Source organism: Mustela erminea, chromosome 13 (genome assembly GCF_009829155.1).
Source record: "Mustela erminea isolate mMusErm1 chromosome 13, mMusErm1.Pri, whole genome shotgun sequence".
NCBI lineage: Eukaryota > Metazoa > Chordata > Mammalia > Carnivora > Mustelidae > Mustela > Mustela erminea.
Window position 1 is genome coordinate 52,981,487 of NC_045626.1, and position 19,687 is coordinate 53,001,173.

The 19,687-nt window shown below is 43.7% G+C and overlaps 1 protein-coding gene and 1 long non-coding RNA gene across 5 annotated transcripts in view; one reads left to right on the top strand and one right to left on the bottom strand.

Moving 5' to 3' along the window:
• DLGAP1 (DLG associated protein 1) overlaps positions 1-19,687 on the bottom strand; it is an 876,459-nt gene that overhangs the window by 328,457 nt on the left and 528,315 nt on the right. The window lies entirely within an intron of this gene.
• Positions 1-19,687, top strand: part of LOC116572480 — a 333,614-nt gene that overhangs the window by 203,906 nt on the left and 110,021 nt on the right. Inside the window, exons 5-8 of the long non-coding RNA XR_004278355.1 lie at positions 2,197-2,312; positions 2,510-2,668; positions 12,444-12,647; positions 14,793-15,931. This is a non-coding gene — a long non-coding RNA (uncharacterized LOC116572480). The remainder of the gene's footprint in view (positions 1-2,196; positions 2,313-2,509; positions 2,669-12,443; positions 12,648-14,792; positions 15,932-19,687) is intronic.

Genomic DNA, 19,687 nt, shown 5'->3' on the forward strand with positions numbered 1-19,687 from the left:
TATGCCATTTTAGGATAAAAGTAAACAGAAAACCTAGAGGAAGTCAGGGTGTGAGTTAATGTTGCCCAAAGTTAAGGGCCCACTTTTCAGATGGCTGAATGCCATTCTCTTTCAGTTTTTCAGATTTCCCTACTCAACGATTTTCATGTATTCTGTATTTGAAGTCATACAAATACCGTTAGAGCACCTTTAAACAAACACAGTCTGAAACACACCAGTTACATTATTCAGAATACACTGCTAAGCCGTATTACATACCCAGAATGTATTCTGCCTTTTCATTAACATTATTGCTATCCTAATCATCTGCAGTTGGATTTTATTTGTGAATAACTCCTTCAGTCAGTCTGCTTCTACAAATAAGTCCCTTTCAAGCATTTCCTTTCAAAAGATATGATATTGTACCAAAAAAAAAATACAAAACACAAAACACAAAAGCAACAACCCATACCTCCTCCAGTTTGGTCCCAGTAGGTAGCACAATTCCAACTGCCCTTGTCTTCAGATAAAGCTTTCAAAAAGGGGTTTCATTTTGACTTTTAAGCGTAAAAAGGTGGACAGTGATATTTATTGAGAAACAATAAGTCCTCATTAATATTGGTATACACTTATTGCCAGTTGAGTAAATCTCATAGAACTTAGGAGGGGATTTTCATTGTGGAGATAATTGAGGCAGTATATTACAAAAACCTCACAGCATTATTTTGGACTGGTGATTTTTGGAAGGTGACAATTCTGACTCTATGTGACTATCTGACTCCTTGGAGATGTGCTCTCTGTGGAACTGATCTCATTGGGATTTCTAGGAGAGGGTCTGGTCACCTCAGCTATGCCTACAGATGGATTCCCCTGGGGAAGAACGTGCTTGCCTTGACCTGCCATGGCCAATAGTTCTTAGGGAGGCACGGTGGCAGGGGGAGACCCAGTCTGATGGGCAAAAACACATGTCTGCCAAATTTTCACAGAAAAGAGCAAAGACCATCAGTGTCTATTCAAAACAAAACAAAACAAAACAAAACAAAACAAAACAATGCTGGGAAAGATATGCAAGCCGCTGATCTACGTAGGAGAAACAGGAATGATGACAGAATAAAACTCTTCCATGGGCTATAAAGTCAGCCATGGTGGAGAAAGGGAAAATGCAAAGCCGGTGACAATCAAAACAGCACAGCACAACTTGAAAAGAAGTAGCGGAAATCGCCCCTGATGAGAATGGGTTATTTCTGTCTACATCTCTCATAGCCAGCTAAATAGTCCCATGAACATGTTCTGGCACATTCTAGACAACTTGCTTCAGAGCCAGACTATATGTATATTTTTTTACCTGGATCAAAGGGGTTCCCGCCGTCATATATTTCCTTCTTTCATATGCTGCTTGCTTTTCTTCCCAAGTTTGCTATACAAATCTACTGAGCACTGAGGCGCCAAAAGGACCTACATTGATCCTTTCTATGGGAGCCTTTTCAGCTGACACCTGCTTTGGGGAAGTTTTTCCCTCTGCCCGCAGCTTCTGCTGCTGCTGTCCTGGCCAGGAATGTTGAAGGCGATTACTCCCTCCTCTGAGCTCATTGCAAGGGATTGAAGACCCAACTCAGGGCCGTCCATGCATAGGCCTGCCTGACTAAATCAGATGCTGGCTCCCGGAAATTTAAATGGAAACGTTCCTAGAGTCACTGAACCCTCATGAGCTTATCTGCAAAGTGGAGGAGAGGAAAGGCCAGTGTTGGCACCTCAGGAGGGAAAGTCAAGTGCTATTTGAAATGGTGGCGCCTCAGAGACCAGGGCGCTGCAGAAGAAACATGGAAGGGGAGGCGAGAGGAGTAAACAGGCAGAGAGAAGCAGATCCACGTAGCCCCAAGGAAGAAACAGAGAAGCTGCCCAGCAACCTTCCACATCTAGCCCAGGCCAGCTTCCTGCCCAGAATGGCCAGGGCCCAGCGGTCTGTGGTAGAACCATGGCAGGCCCCCCAAAGCATCCTTATGCAAGGAAAGAGACCCTCCCGCCCAGCTGGGCCAACGGCAAGCATAAGAGAAGCACCACCGAAGTGTCCTGTGTCCCACAGGCCCCAGATGTGAGGCTCAGAAATGGCCCATTCAGAACTGCTAGGGCATCTTTAAATGGCTTTGACCACTGTAAGTACGTATTGGCTTCAACAGCCTACGGAAACGCATTCAGATCTCGCCTTCCTTCTTTCAGTGCTACCATCAGCTCCTGCCTGCACAAGAGAGAGGTGGTCAGCACCCAGAGGGGGAGATGGGCAGCCTCTGCAGCTAACCATTGTCAATGCCGTGTGTCTGGAGTGTTTTCTGCAGGTGGGTCTCCATTCTCCGCCCCTCCCCGCCCCCGCCAGCCCCCGTGATGGCTGCTGTTGATGGGCATGAGATTAGAAATTTCTCAAAACTCCTGCTGCTTCCCTGTTCACATAGTTTTTAAAGGACCTTATTCTTACTCTTCACATATATAGCAATAAGACTCTTTTTCATTTATTATCATTATTTGTTCATTTCAGAACCAGTTGTTCCTTCCCCTCTGGATTTCTACACCCGATCTTAAACTTTAAACAAACAAATCCTTCTCCACAGAGCTTTCTGAAACACTGTTGCTGTGACAGAGAAGAAAACATGACGACAATCACGGTGCCTGGATGAAAATCTCTTAGTTTTGACAGGTAAGGGTGTTAGCCTTTAAGACTGCAGACTATATTCTTTCAATGTACTAGGCATGGAGTCAAATCACATGTAGGCATATGAATTTAATTCGATGTCTATTTATTGAATAACTGTGGTTTACATGAAGTGCCCTGGGCACTATAAAAAGAATTAAGGGTTCTTATTATTCCCAACCCCACCTCCTATGTCTCACGTTTCCTCCTTCCCTTCTCTCCCCTGTGGCTCTCTGATGGCTCTTGGATAGTTTCTTCTGTTCTCCGGCTCTTCAACGACTTCCATTTCTCTATTTCTGTCAGCACCCAGAGTCTCACTTCTTCCCTTACTGGCCTGAGAGACATAGCACGTCAAATGTTCTTTTGTAAGCACCTTCCGCTCCTTGCTCTACGATTCTTCTTTCTGCCTCATCTATTCTGAACAACATAAAACCAAGGTGTTGATGAAGTCCCAGAACCTAAGTCAGGTTCGGTGGGGTGAGGAGGTTCGGAGCCGACGACTAAAGAAAGAATTCTTAAGACGTCATTGGTGCAAAATGGTGGTTTATTAAAGCACGGGGACAGGGCCCGTGGGCAGGCAGAGATGCTGCTGCCCCGGGTTGTGAAGGTGGGCATGTTATATACCCCACGGTTGGGTAGGTGAGGACAAAGGGGTGTTCAGAAGGGCTATTGGGGCAAAGAATACTATCAGGATATTGAAGGCTTAGTTGTTATCGAGTAAAGACAATTGGAAGTCTGGTGGAATGTTCCATTCCTGCTATCAAGCATCCTTGTTAATAAGATTTAGGTTTAGAAGAAATTTAACTTTATTTACTTTTCCTTCTACTTCCACCTCCTTCGGTTTTTATGGAGGGGAGGGTAACATTAGGCTTGAGGAACTGAGTTCTGTGTCTTTGGAGATTGGGCTATTGATAAGGTAACTTCTTTGTTGTAAATCTCAAGGATATTTGCAAACCAAGGGAGACTCCTACCTTGCAGGACTGTGATCTCTGCAAGTTAACTATTTATTGTTTTATGGCGGTCAGGGGTCCTGAGGAATGCCACACATATGGAGGGGAGCGGATGAAGGGGGGGGATGCAAGGCGCCAGCTTTTGCTTTGTCTTCAGCCAGCCTCTTGCTCCCTCATCAGTGTGACACCACCATTGTTCTGTTTTTCCATACAGGGGCTGCTGAATGTCACTGGGGATGGGACTGGTGCTATGCCAAGTTCCCAGTGTCCAAACTCTCCTCCAATCTCAAAGCTGAATGGGAAGAACATGGCAGGGCTCCTGCCTCTGTTGCTGCTCTTCCAAGCCCTTGACTCCCTTTCTCTTGTCTCATCTGGACTTGGTTGGAAAAACAAAGACAGTAACCAACAAATGCTAAGTGAATAAAAAAGGAGTGGTCCTTCTGCCTCTAATAACCACAATCATTAGAAACATTTTTGAGCTCCTGTATTCCAGGCACATGTTGGGGACTTTAAATGAGTTAGCTCAGTTCATCCTCAAACAATATGTGATAGAGATTATTCTCTGGATAAGAAGACAGGCTATTGAAGATTAAACAAGTCTTCTGAGATAATAGAGCTAGTAAAATTTAAACCTACTCTACTGGTAACACTAAGCCACAATGACTTTGTTCCCACCCCCTCTAGCGCATGCGCATGCACAGCTTGCACCCCCCCCCCCCCCCCCCCGCCGCGCCCCAGCAGCGTGTAGCATAATCCTAACAGTATGATTTGTTAACTGATCAGGCCATTTTTCACTTTACGTTCTTTCCATACTTCCTACACTTTTATAATATAATCTAAACCTTTGCATATGACCCAGAGTGGGAGATTTTCATGATCTATACTTTTACTACCAGACGGCCTTGTCTTCTACCCCCCCCCCAAACCCCTTACCCAGCAGCCCTGGGCTCCACACACACTTTCCCACATGCCTCGCTTTCCAGTGTCCTTGTGTCTTGTGTTCTCTCAAACACTCATCTCTGCTCATGGAGCCAATTCTCATTCCTCCTTCCAGAAGAGCTACAAAGACAGCCTCCTCTTAAAATCTTCCCTGTGCTAAAGGAAGCATGGAAGTGAGAGACCTTCTTCTAATTTCTGACCTAGTTGAGGAGATAAACGATGTAAGCGTGAACAGTCAGAAAAGAATACAAGTCACATGCTAATCAAGCCCTAGATGGCGTGAGACGTGTTGCACCTGTAATGCACCAAGGAAAAAGCTTTTGGAAAAAAACACATGTAGAAGTTGCTAGACATAAGGAGTGTGAAGCCATCTCAGCTTAGGAGGTTCAGGTAGTCTGGGGAAGCCCCTCCTTCCAAGATGAGGTTCTCAGGGTGATGTATAATGCTTACTCTGTTTTTTGTTGTTGTTGTTGTTCAAATCTGACTATTTCATCTCCCCTCTGGCTCTTCTGCCTCCGCTCTCTTTTGTCTTTGATGATACTATCCAGATGTGAGAATAGCGAGCATGGCCTCAATATTCAGGCTGCTGTCTGAGTTTCTTCCGTTTGATATGAAGCTTCTGAATGAGGGGCTGTGGCGGGGACGCCTCTCCGGGCTTCACATTCACAAAGCTGTGTGTTTAACAGCTGCCGTCTAATCTTGCAGGTACTGTGACCCTTGGAAGACAAACATGTTTCCACACCTGCTTTGAGTATTAGGACATTTGTTGGGAAATGTATGACAAAATGATAATGGTTTTATTCTACTTCTGCTATGTTTCCCTTGGCTATATCCTTTTTGTCCTTTCGTGAGCTACATAATCTTATTAACTCATCCTTTGTGGAAAAGTTGGAGTAGGGGTGGAAAATCTATGTCTACCCAGATAGCTCTGTATCATGTAAAGATAAATACTTTGTTAATGTAGTTCTTCTTTTACTGGATGCCATCACTTGACCGTAACAATGGTTCTTCAAGCTGAGGGAGCCTAAGAATCAGCTGGAGGGCTTGCCAAGACCCAGACTCGTGGATACTGTCTTCAGAGTTTCTGGGGTGATTCCCAGTAATCTGTATTGCTGACAGATTCCCTGGCAATTGTTATGCGGACGCAACAACCACATTTTGAGAACTACTGAACTGGACTGTCTATTTCTCATGCTTATGATTCTTCCCAGAATGTACTTCTTCCTTCCCTCCATTAGGTTTAAACTCATACCTTTCCTTCACACCCCAGCTCTGCTGTCACTTTTGGGGAGAAACCTTTATGGAACCCAGTTGGAAGAGTTAACGACCGTCTTATGTGTTCTCGCGGCACATTATTGGTAACCCCACTGGGCACTGGAAGGGCTTGCTGTAATGTATTGTGTCACATGCCTCCCTGTCCCAGGAGACCGCCTCTCTTGTTTTCATCTTACCATCCCTTGGGAAGGTCCCTGATAGAGAGTACACACTTGATGAATATAGCCAAATAAATACACGGATGGGAAGTCTCCTGCCTGGGAAACGTGGTATTTTCATGGAGTAAATGTGATAATTTGAAGAAATAATATGACTATCTTTATCCCAGGAATAATGCCTCTTCAGCATAGGCACTGGGTAAGGAGCTGAGTGGTGCCAAATGGAGCTTGCTGAAGGAAGCCTGCTTTGCTGTCTCATCCACAGCTCACAGGTTGCATCTGTCCTGCGGCCCATTCATCTCTCTTAAAGGCTTCTCAGCAACTAGAGTCTCTCAAGCAGTGGTGGCAATGATTTGTAGAACCAAAGATGACTCCGGGTCAAATTCTTGGCACATCTCTGAAGACAGGGAGGCTTTTTCGTTGGAACCTGGCTGCCAATAAACTGATGTCACGAAGGAAGGATGTTTTCTCTTTCTGCAGTGGTCTCTAGGGCTCTTGCTAGGCTCTGGCATTAGCTCAGTGGTATTTTTGAATCCAGTGAAATACAAGGTTTGCCTATTATGGGTCAGGAACTCAATATACACTCTTTGGAACCCTTGCAAGTGTGGCATGCTCTCTTCTCTTTGCACAGATAAGGAAACTAGGGTCCACAGAAGTTGAATATCTTGCCCAAGGAGCACAGTGTGTAGCAGGTAAGCTAGAATTTGAAGGGTCTGTAAGACTTAAAGCACATGTTCTTCCTGCCCCATCAGTAGCTCCAAGAAACTTCAGAATGCTGGGAGGCAGCCCAGCAAGGACCACCCTCCAATCCACAGCTTTTGGACTTTCCTTTGAAAAAAATTTTAGCTGTTAAAAGAAAAAATGGAAAAAAAAAAAAACCCAAAAGATAATATCACCATACTTAGCCACATCACCTTTTTTTTTTTTTTAACTTTATTTATTTGAGAGAGACAGAGAGAAAGAGAGAGAGGTATTGATAAAGAGAGCGTGAACCAGGAGGAGAGGCAGAACATGGGACTTGATTCCAGGGATTATGACCTGAGCCAGAGGCAGATGCTTAACTGACTAAGCTACCCAGCTTTTTGATAGAGGAAGACACCCCCAGCCTAAGTGTTTAATAAGCTGCCAAGCAGAGTGCTTCCTGGGAATGCATGTCCTTAGGTATGCATAGGTGACCCTGAGAGCTTGTTTATAACTCTGACATTGTACACGTCAAAGATGTTGGCCTATAAATGCTGCTCAGCTGAAGATTGTAGATATGCCTATGCTTTTCTTCCTACCACATAGGCCTTTATGTAAAATGTGTATAGTGTTTTTAGCCTCAAAATAGCAGTGAGCCAAGGTAGACTGTCACCTCCCAGTTATCTACAAGGGAGCTAACATTTATGGATTCCTGTTTTCCCAACAAATATTTACTGAGTATCTACCAAATGACAGGTATACAACTCAAAAATTCCATGCCTTCATGGCAAGTACATTCTTGTGTGGGGACACAGCAAACCAATATATAATGTCTAAAATGATGGTGACTGTATCATATAATCGGCCAGGTGATGGCATATAGAATGTCTTTTGTTAACTAGTCTTTTATAAATTCTTTGCTGACTTAGACACATTGAAAATTATAAAAAAAAATACTGACTCATTTATTAAGAGGTAGTTTATTTTATTTTTAATTAGGAAAAAAAATTTTTTAAGAGAGAGCGTGTAAGCAAGGTTGGGAGAGGGGCAGATGGAGAGCATCTTAAGCACACTCTCTGCTGAGTGTGGAGCCTGATGTAGGGCTTCGTCTCACACCCAGGGATCATTACCTGAGCTGAACTCAAGAGCCAGACACTTAACTGATGGAGCCATCTGGGTGCCCAAAGAGGTAGTTTTGTAAAGTGTATAGCTGCTAGTATATTTCAGCAAGTATTAGGTAAAATATGTCTGCATGCCAGGCCCTATCCTTGGCGTTTTATATGTATTTTCCCACCCAATTATCATGGCAGCCCTATGACGTAGGTCCTTCTTATCTGCATTTCCCAGAGGAGGAAAAATAAGGCAGAGGGAGGTTAAACAATTTGTTCAGAGTTAATCTGGGAAGTCTGACCCCAGAGCTCGACCTAGGCACCGCTACACTATCAGTGACAAAGTTTGTCTTTGTCACTCACCCTCTTGATGAGATACCAGCAAGGCTGCGGCATATGACTGCCTAAACTGTGCACAAGCACAACTGACCTGTGCGGCAGCGGCTCTGTTGCTTTGCTGTTACTGAGGGGTCAAAAGGAAGGTACTTCCATTTCAAACAGTTAATATCAGCCAAATTACAAAGAAGACACTGGAGAAAAACCATGCATTCTGACATCAAATTGAAATAGGATTATTCGCCTGTTATTATTACTATTACCTAATAAAACCATAATTGAAATGACATATTTCAGGGACATAGACATGTATTCATAGCCTCAGCTATACATTTAGGTAGGCTGTTTAAAGGGGAACATGCTAGAAACCTAGAAGAATTTAGGAACCCCTCCATACAAAACGCTTTTTTGTTTTCTTTCACCTCTCCACCTCTCTGAACTGAACCTGGACATTTTCAATTTCCCCACAGTCCCTTCTCCTCACCATCTGCTAATGCTGGCATGGACTGTGGGGTAATTCACACCATTCAGGGAACCATCTTCTGCTACAGCGCTAAGTAAGGACCTGAAGCCAATGAAATAAAGACGTGTGGGGAGAGAAGCCACAATAAAGACTTCACCGGGAGGGCATCCGTTGAACAGTCTGCCCTTCCTATGGGGACCACTGTCCATGGCAGATTTCTTCTGACTACTGAGCATTATTGTTTCCTTTTCCCAAATCTGCACCAAGACAATTCCACGTAATTGGGGTTGTAAGTGTCATTTCCCAGCCAAAGTACATGGGCAGCCTAAAATCCCAGTGGAGCAGATCCAGGCAAGAGCAACCGGTGGTGAGTGTGAGTTCAGGGTGTAAGATGGAGGACAAGTGGCTTCAAACAGGGCGGGAATGTTAAAGGAATGTTGGCTGTAGGGAAACAGTTCACCTGAGATTTGAAGGAAACTTTTGGATTCTTACTTAGGAGGTGGGATTCAAAGCCAGGATGCATCAGCCCTATTTCTTATTCTCTGTCGACAAGATGCCCAGGCTTGATCGGATTTCAGCAAACGTCCTTCCCGACGCCTCGAGCTTCAGCCCATCTTCCATCTAGCTCTCAGCATCTTTGACTAGAAATGGGCATCTTTCCTTACGATCCCACTTATTGGTTGAGTGGTCTTTTTTTTTTTTTTTAAGATTTTATTTATTTATTTGACAGACAGAGATCACAAGCAGGCAGAGAGGCAGGCAGAGAGAAGGAGGGGAAGCAGACTCCCCGCTGAGCAGAGAGCCCGATGCTGGGCTCCATCTCAGGACCCTGAGATCATGACCTCAGCCAAAGGCAGAGACTTTAACCCACTGAGCCACCCAGGTGCCCGGTTGTGTGGTCTTTGAAATGTGTTATTCTTTCTCTTTCTTTTTCTCCCTCTCTCTCCTTTTGAGATGCTCTTTAAGGAAAAATTGGCTTCATGAAGTGCAAGTGTTCTCCTGCAAAGGTCTTTGGCATGTGACTGCCAGCTACATCTCGGTTTAAACATGATCAGCGTTTTGTGTCCTTTGGATGAGGAAATCCCTTTAGAATTGTTTAACTTAAGCTTTCCTATCAAGATTTCTTTTTCACTTTTAGACTCCGAGAATTATTCGGGGTCCCTGAATGTAGGCGGAAAAAAACCTGAAAAAATAAATGGGGGAGAAAAACGTTTCTAAGCACAAGCATGACCTCCACACGCAGGGTTGGAACCCAGTGTAAGGATGGCTCCATGGGTTGTGGAGGGCCAAGCTGGGGGGATCTACTTCTGCACTTCTGCAGGATAACAGAACCAGAAAGGGAGATAGAGAGGCAATTCCTTACGGGTGCCATAGTTCATCCTGCCTGTGGGAGGCCGCAAGTGTGAGGTAATTTACCAGTGTCAGGTAATTTACAGGACCTTGTTACTCTTCAACTGAAGCCGTGGATCCCCGCTCAGGATCCCTTGCTGTCTCTCCCCCGTCCACCACTGTTCCCCGGATCTGGGCATTCATGGCCCTTTGGAAAGAACAGCATTTGTAACACTTTTTAAGCATTTAACTCACTGAAGAGTAGTTAAGCTGCACACTATTATGTCTTCCTTCCAAATGTGAGCTCCTTCAGGGACTCGATTGCTCAGCACCTAGCCCAATGCCAGGCACCGAGTTAAATGTTAAATGCATAAGAAAAAAGGAGGAAAAAAGCCCCATCAGCTTGCTGGCTCACTTGCATGTCCCATAAATGTTCTGAGTGGATACTCCACGACTTTCTAACCTTCTCATCTGATCACACCCCTTCCCTGCTCAATACTCTCCAGTTCCTTAAAAATAAAACCCTGCTCCTTGCACAGCCTGTGCAGTCCCTGCTGGCCTTGCTGCAGCTCCCCTCCCGCCTCACCTCTTTCTCTTCTCACCTCAAATCCCAGGCTACAGCCACTAGGTCACTTGCAGGTTCCTCATCCACCTGCTGCCCACCCGCCCCCCCCATTCTTTATGACTTCCTCTGCTGGGGGAATGCCCCTCACGGCCACGTGATTCCTCCTCGTCCTTCAAAATGCTGTTGCTCCGGCAACGGCATGGTGTCCCCTTCACCTTTCACGCATCACCTCCAACGAAGCTTCCATCTTCCTCCTCTCCAGTGATCCCTTCTGCTGGGAGGCAGTCATGGGTACACTTAAGGCCGATACACTTCTAGTTACCGTTCAGGCTGCTGTTCATCAATAATAAGCTTTACAGTCTCCTAAAAACCATAAATGCCAAAGCTCATGAAGGAACTTGGGAGCTGGTTGCCTAGGGACAGTGGCCGCCATGTTCGCAGCTAGAGACATGATCCTGGACTGTTCAAGGAGGTCGATTCATCTCGGGTAGGGCTCCGACCCAGATGCCTCTGACACCTGACTGTCACCCTCCTAGATCCTCAGCAGGAGCGATATTTTACTGTCTCCATCGAAGTCTTCCCAATGTACCCGAACACATCTGCTTCGCCTAAGAAATCTCTCCCTTTTGTTTTCTCAGAAAATAAAGGTAGGCTATTACGCTTGTTCTAGGCAGCTAGGGGGAAGCAGCCTGCACATACAGAGTCAGAATGAAATTAAACCCTAGAACTAGAATTTAATTTCCAAATAATAATGAGCTGGTAGAAGTCTGAGAGAAAGCTTTCAAGGGGCCAGCAGTATCCCAAAGGTGTCCGAGGCACACTAGATTTTTCTTCTGCCGCTGTGCAGTAGGCGTCGGTGTGATGCCCACCTTCCCTATGAGCCAGGCTCTTGGAAGGCAGCGGGTACACTGAGTTCACCTCGGCGTTCCCGGAGCCCCGCCCGGTAGCTGGCCGGGAGCAAAGTCCCCAGGCTGTGGCTGCGTTGAATGGCACAGAAAGAAAGTTCCTTCCATTTCAATTCTCTTCCAACCCATTTAGTTTAATCAAAGAGGAAAGCTCCCTGTTTTCTTGACGATATGATGTTAACACCCCTTTTTGCTTTTCCTCCCTCGTAAGCAGGATTCAACAGGCATAACATCTACCTGAGCGACTAGTTTTGTTTTCCTTGTTCGTGTTTTCGTGATTAATGTCAACCGGAGGCAAGGCAAATGGAAGGGATACCAAATTGTTGTTTTCTAACTGAATGTGTTTAAATAAAAAATGAGTCTACTTGTAGAAAAGCATTAGATTTAAAAAAAAAAAATGATACCAGGAGAGCCAGATGTGGCAAAAGTCACGACGGTCGTATATAAATGAAGGATGTTTGGGAAACAGTGACTCAATCAATGTTAATTTAATGGATAAGTGAACGTCTCTTGTATCTTCTCCCTTCTTTTGGCTTCTCTAACTGCCACACTGTTCTGGCTTTGCCTCCAGTTTGTATTACTGCAATTATCTCATATTCTGGAGCTATCTTCCTGCCTCTACCTTCCGCCCAGCTCCCCCACGCACTAGCACGACCTACTCATAAATGTGCCATGGTTCCTTCTCTCCTAGCAAGCCAGCGCTGACTTTGGACATTCGTCAAAAGCTGGTTCAAATTCCCCAGAAGCTGGCTCAGATCTGTCCTTCCAAACGTATCAGCCCAAGTTCCACTGCATAGACCACGTGGACATGTATGAATCCTAGGCAATACCTGGTTTCTTTTTGGCTCCGGGACTTACGTGGAAAGCCCTCAGAATCCTACTCATCTCTTGCAAGTCTTATTCAAATCCTCCACCCTCCATGGAGGCTGCTTTGTTCATTCCATCTGGGGGTGATGTGTCTCTCCTTAGAGCTACAGCAGCACTTCGACTGTGGGAAAATATTCATCATGTGTATATTATATTGAAGGCATTCCTTCAGTATTTTTATAAGTGTCCTGTTTTCTCTTTCAGATTGCAGGCTCCGGGAAGGCAAGAACCAATTCTTAGACATCTTTCTATCCCCATTCTATTTTTATTGGCTAAATACCTACTGTCTGAATTAATACATGAGTGGAGATATTTGGGGATATTCTGCAGGAAAGAAATGTAGGAAACCAGTGCACTGCTTACAAACGCTATTTCAGCTGAAGAAATGGACTGCAAACTCACAGAATGGTAAGCTCATTGGAAATTTGAATGTGGTAATTCACCCGATGTGTGGAAACCTATGTCCTTAAAAAAAAATGATCTGTAATAATTTTAAAAATGACTTTTCAACTTAATATTATTTACAGTCTAGTCCAAATCCTTCCACCGTTAGAGGCAAGAAAATGGAGTTAACCCTACAAATATAATGCATAGACATATATAAATTTATATGTGACTAGCGCTATGTTCACACTGCAAATATGCATGGGTAAAAACAGTCCTTTGGTTCTTTGCAGCATATGGTTCAAACCTCAGAGGAACTACACCCTTTAAAATTCTCTAAATTTCAGATACAACCATAAACAAGAGCCATATTTGTAGTACGTAGTCCACTCCACTGGGTCTAATATATGTTGGCTGTTAGAGAAACGATGGAGAAAGCTGTCTGGGAGCTATTTACGTTGACCATCCCTTCCAGGGTGAAGTGATATTACCATGGAACACATTTCAGAGAAGATCCTTCTACAATAGCTGCCTCTAACTTTGAACTTATTTTGTTTCATACCAGATGCCTCATTAGTAAAATGGCAATAATGAAATGTTGTGACATTAGTAAAGACAGTAATGTTAGTAACATTAATATGTCCAGCAGTAGTCAGCAAACAACAACAACAACAACAAAAAACCAACCAAAACAACAACAACACACGCACACACACACACAAAAACAAAAGAGACAAACCTGTGGCAGGCAACTGGCCTCAGTGGACCTTTATTTGCATGATCTCTCAGGGAGATGGGTCACTTTTATGAGTATAATTTATACAGTTCTTAGCTGATGAAGTACTAACATGTTATTCACTCCCTAAGCAGTCTCAAGATAGTTCAGTCTTTTGAGATACACTTTTGTTCTTGCCCACTTAGATGTTGTACATAAAATATAAATTGAATGAAAAAGAGCATTTGGCACAGGTAAGTACACTGAAGGTGCATGAATTTGCAAGGTTTCTTGATAGAAAGGCCCAACTCTCTTATTCATTATTATTATTCATTATTACTATCTTTACTTTCTGCTGTATTTTCTGTATATAGTCCCTTCACTGATAGTAGAAAAATAAATCAGTTGAGTTGAAATGTATGTGCATAAAGGGAGGGACCAAAGCATGCATAAAGATAATTTGGAAGTCACCTCCATCATATACCAGTGCTGTACAGAGATTTCTTTATAATGACATAGTTTAGTGGTCATGATTACTTGGTGCCAAGGAAAACATCAAAAGAAGGTTCTGGTAGCTTTCCCCTTCCTGACCTTGTTCAAAGATTTGTCTTTTAAAAATGACTCCGTTATCTCTCTGGTCATTTCCAACACCTTGTTTGTTAAGTCTCAGTGAGTCAATGATGCAGACCCCAGCAAAATGTGAATTTGGAGCTAGAAAGGACCAAAGAAATTCTAGCTGGGCTAGAATTTCCCCAAAGTGTGTTCTGTGGATCTCTAGTCCTGGGAGAGATTTTATGGGGGACAGAGAGAGAGCAAGAAGGAGACAGAGAAGAAAGAGAGAAGAGAGAGAGATTTGGTGCAATATATTTTGTGGAAGCTGGCTGTCATATTTTCTCCTTAGAGAGTCACAATACTCTTTCACCTATTAAAGATTGTGAAGTTTTGCAGTAAAGAAACCTTCTTTTATATTTGTACCCTAGCATTTTGTAAAACTGTCTGATACTGAGATTTTTGAAGACTATCTCTTGCCCTTTCTGAGGAGGGCCTCTCTGAAGAACATAGCTGAGGAATTGCTGATTGATGCTTAAGTTCCTCCCTCATTTTACAGATGAGGAAGTTAAGCGTGATTTACTGTCACTCTCACCTACCCCATTACTTACCCACAGGAACCGTGGGGAAGTATGGATAAAAGGCTTTGAAGCTGAAGACAGCTTAGCCTACCTCTATAAAAGAAAAAAGATGAACTCCAGGAAATATAATTGATTTACCCAGAGTCCCCAATTAGCAGTGTCTTTGTCTAGAATCTAGAATTTCCTCACTTCTGCCTTTTCCTTCCCCCATCAAAAAAGTGCTCTTTCCATTATATGAGTGCATTTTTCTGAAATTATTGTATCTTGCATTTTGCTTTACCTGATGTTGGGCCTTTTTTTTTTTTTTTTTTTTTTTTTTCTCAGTACAGTGGAGGCCCTTTTAACAAAACTCCACCTAGCCCAGGCCCCAGCTTCACGGACACCATTGCTCTCTCTGTCAACACAGCCAGGCTGCTCACGGCAGCCCAAAGAATCCTCACACTCTGAAGCTAACTCTAGAACTCTCCCAGACTTTTCCTTATATCTATTTATTTTAACCAAACTTGGAATTACAATGATGTCATTTCATTAAATATTCCAGAACACCATAGGCTGAGGGCAGAAGAGTCATTTCTCTAAAATCTCTTTTAAAAGGAGTTGTTCCTCTTTGCATTTAGAAAGTTTTGTCAAGATTGAATAGACAGGGATGGTAAAAATGGCGGCCAAAGGAGTTGTGAGGGAGACAAGTGTAAGTAAGGAGAAGAGTCATGACAACTTCGAAGGGTCTGCCTTCAGATTGTTTTGCATGTCCAAATCTAAAGAAAACGGAAGCTTGAATTTATAGATACATAGTTGGAATGTGGCTCATGCAAGAAAGACGACTTAGAACTCCAACCAATAGTTTCACTTTCAAAAAAAAAAAAAAAGGCCTTGGTCCTTCATGAAAATGTTAGTGAACGAATATACGTGTACATGTTTTAAGTTAAAACTAAAAGTTTGAGGAAAGTATTTTTAAGATTTTATTTATTTATTTGAGAGAGAGAGCCTAGAGGGTGAGGGAGAGGGCTGACTTGTTGGACAAGTGACCTCAGAGACCCCTCACTCCCTTGGCTCAGGGAGGGAGAAAGAGGTGACCGTCCTGAACAGTTGCAGAGGTGCTAAAGGAATGAGAAGCTTGAAGTTGGGGTGTGGAGGACACAGGTGCACCGCCTTCCTGACCGAAGGCTGTGGAAGAGACCACAGGTGTCGGCAACCATTGCAGCACAGGGGACATGAGGCACGTGTGCCTGTTTCTCAGCGGACACCAATGATGAGGAGGGATAAGCTGTAGCTAAAAGACGCAAGGCTGGGCTGGGAGGAGACAGCGTTGACCCAGACGCCAGGTGAGCCTCTTGGCTGGGTGAAAGACTGTTTCGTTTGACCAAATATCCACTTCAAAGAGCAAACCTCACGGAGCGACTGTTCCCTCCTCAACTCCCGTAATACACGTTCTCGGTCTCGACTGGAGTTGGGGGTCTCACGAGGTAAGCTTAACTTACTTGTGGAAAATAATAAGTTTTGTTTCTGAACATATGATCTGTTGACGGTGTATTTTAAACCTGAAAAACCTGAATTGGAAGAATGGTGTATGAAAGCAACATGTAGTTCTTATTGGTTCTCTTTTTTTAACACACATTCGGTGCCAATGTTCTAGACACTGTACTGAACACTGAATCAGACATAATTCTCTGTTCACTTGGCTCACAGACAAAAATGGGAAGAGCACACTATATGAAGCGCCAGGGATGGGGGAAGGGACATATGCATGCTTATGAATGTGCATGTTTAGGAAGTATAAATAATATGTGTTATTTAGAGATCATTACGGGATGAAAATTGTGCCCTCCTAAGGCCTTGATTAAACATGTGACATAGTGGGGGGCAGTTCTGGCTGGCTGTGATTCAGAATCAGCTGCCACACTCCAGAAAAAGATTTCTGCCCCCCCCCCCCCCCCCCCCCACTCCTGAAAACCTGGGGTTTTGCTGGGCCATCTGTATTTTCAGAATGTTCCCTTGGTGATTCTGCCCGGAAGCGCCAACTGGGAGTAGCCATTGCCATAGAAAGCTATAGGTGTTTTGTATAGATTTTCTGTGTCTGATTATCTTTGGTGGCATCCTTAGGAAAAATCATTTAGGTTAGCTCACAAAAATTTCTCTGTGAGAAAACATGCTTAAATCTCACATGACCTCCAATTCTGCCTTAATTAGAACTTACTTTAATAAACTGAAAAATAATAAACTCAGAAAAAAGTGTCCAAAGGCTATGCTTAGGGGGAGCCCACTCCTAAATCTTGAGTGACTGCTCTGTGGCAAAGATTTGTGTTTTTCAGTGTTAAAGAGGCTTAACCCCCAGTAACGGGAAGCCTCCCGTTTTTCAGAGTTCAGGGGGCAAGATAGAGCTTGCTTAGGTCATCCTGGCATGAATTGCTGAAACCAGACAGTACCAAGCATATTTTCTCAAAATGTGGTATCTGGGAGCGCAAGTCACAAATGAACTTTTCTCTCCACTGGATAATTCTATACTTAAAACCACCTGGGAGTTCCTCGCCTGACAGCCTTTTGCTGTTGAAGGTGAAATGTGGTGAAGCAGGTCCTGTCTGAAACAGCTGAAACCAATTGCTTAAGGTGTTTAGCAAGCAAGGTTTTTGGCCATCAGCAGGAATGACTTGCTGGAGTCCTGGCTTACAAATTTACAGAGCCTACATGCTCTCTCTCTCTCTTTTTTTTTTCACTTTAAAAAAATAATTTTTATTATGTTATGTTAGTCACCATATAGTACATCATTAGTTTTTGATGTACTGTTCCAAGACTCATTGTTTGCATATAACACCCAGTGCTCCATGCAATATGTGCCCTCCTTAATACCCACCACAGGGCCAACCCATCCCCCCACCCCCATTGCCCCCTAAAATCCTCAGTTTGATGAACCATGAGGGTTTGTGGACTCTGAGAAACAAACTGAAACACTTTTAATGAGTGCCTGTTTCATTGTGTTCTCCAAATAGGTGTTCTCAGGATCTAACCATCTATCTGTCTCCAAAAGGCAGAATTCTGCTCTGGGTAGAGAAGCAATTGATTTCACTTTCCTGCCATAGAGAGAATGTTACAATATCCTCCTAAATCAGGACGTATCCTGATTTCTGAATGGTGACTCAGAGCGGCAAGTCTGAGTCTGGACCTTGAAGTGTGCATTCTGGGGCATGTGCCCCAGCCCCTTGGGTGCAGAGGACACTGGTTGGCTGAGGTCTGCACCTACACTCTCTTAAGACCCAAATGACTGGATGGAAATTGAGGTTTCAGTGACAAAGTGCATCCACATTGTGGGGTCAAGTTACTGTCATGAACTGTCGATGAACCAGGAACTGCAGCTTGTCGTAGCCTCAGACTGAATCGTAAAGGGACAGACTTTCTAGTGGTGACCCCCACGAAGCCAGGACACTAGTCTGTTATTCCTGACTGAACTTTTTCTTGCTTTTGATTTTTCTTTAGTGATTATTCTATTTCTCTGCTAGGGTTTGCATAAAAAAGAAAAACAGTGGGAACTGTAAAAATTGAGAGACTTCTCTTTCCCTTGGTTCTTCTGGTAAACAGTGCTAATAGGAAACTCCTTGAACAGCTGGGACCTTACATATGCTCTGTATTTGGCGTCTCTCTGGTGTACTGCAAACAGAAGGTGTTCAGTTATTGTTGACTGCCTGCCTTGAAAGACACTTTCTTTGTAATTTTGCCTTTCTGTTTACCAGAACACTAAAAATTCTCTACTAGAGGTAGATACTCTATACAGGATTTTCTTTCACCTGGATAGCTGTTGTATATTCAACTGATTTTCTTTTTTTTTTTTTAAAAAAAAAAGGTTTTATGTATTTATGTATTTGAGAGAGTGCGGAGGAGAAGCAAGGGAGAGAAAGAAAGAGACTCTCCAGCAGAGGCCCCCTCCCCACCACAGAGTTCAACGCAAGGCTGGGTCCCAGGACCCCGAGATCACAACCCCATCTGAAACCAAGAGCCACCAGATGCACCTCTCTATTTTTTTTTAATTTAAGATTTTATTTATTTATTTGACAGAGAGAGACCAAGAGATCACAAGTAAAAGAGAGGAGGAAGCAGGCTCTCTGCTGAGCAGAAAGCCGGATGCGGGGCTCGATCCCAGGACCCTGGGACCATGACCTGAGCCTAAGGCGGAGGCTTTAACCCACTGAGCCACCCAGGCACCCCTCTGTCCCCCCGCTTATTTTAAGTCCACTTTGCTTCAAGGCTTATTCACATAAACTGCGGCTTTCATGATTTAGTATTATTTTCTGATGGGTTCAATTGGAGGGTCTGGGAGCTCACTTTCAGTGGCATAGATGAAGTAATTCTTTGCTATTTTTTTCTTCTCATGGTTTAAAAACTTCTACAATTTGGACTATAAAACTGAGTGCCTGGTGTCCGCTATCTAGTATTCCTAGTTAATAAGAAATACTTAAAACATGTTTCCAGTGAGCGTGGGGATTGTACCCTTAGGCAAATGCTAGAGTCACAAAAGGAGTAACACGGGGAGGTTATCTTCTGTCCACAGGAGAGCTCTCCCCCATCACCCCCATCTTCAAAGAAGTGAAAATGTTAATACATTTACTTGCAGCTTCTGTGGTGTTATCCACTGGCGAATGAGAGGAAACTGAGAGAAATGTAGTGATTGAAGAAAAGGCATGCAGACTGGGGTTTGTTTTTTGTTTTTCTTTGTTTTAAATCAGGTAGTTTTAGACCAAAATTCATCCATTAAAATCTGCTGCTTCCTACGGGCCGAATTCAAATTGGGTAGCCAGGTAGATAGAACAACATGGAACGCTGGGGTAAGTAACTACAGGTGGAGTCAAGTTTTACCATCTTCTCAGTGGACTCTGGAGCAATTAAAACTCTAGAACTGTCTGCTTGTCATAAGGGTGCAACTGGTGATTAGGAATCATTGCTGTCTGCCAATGCTGCCTTTGCGGTCCGGGGGCTGGTGGCTAGGGATGTGTATTTGCAGCAAGCTTCATGGGGTGACTCACCTCCTCTCCTGGGTGGAAATAAGGGATGGAGAAGGGATACCTCATTTTCTAAATATATGAAAATATTGAAGAAAATTAGAATAGGAATCTTTCTGATGTCATTAGTAGCGTCTAAAAAAAAAAATCAGTGCTAACAGAAAAGGCTAGGTGGAAGTGGGCGAATTTCTACAAAACCAGCCAGGATGATTGCTTGCTGGGAATCAGGAGTCA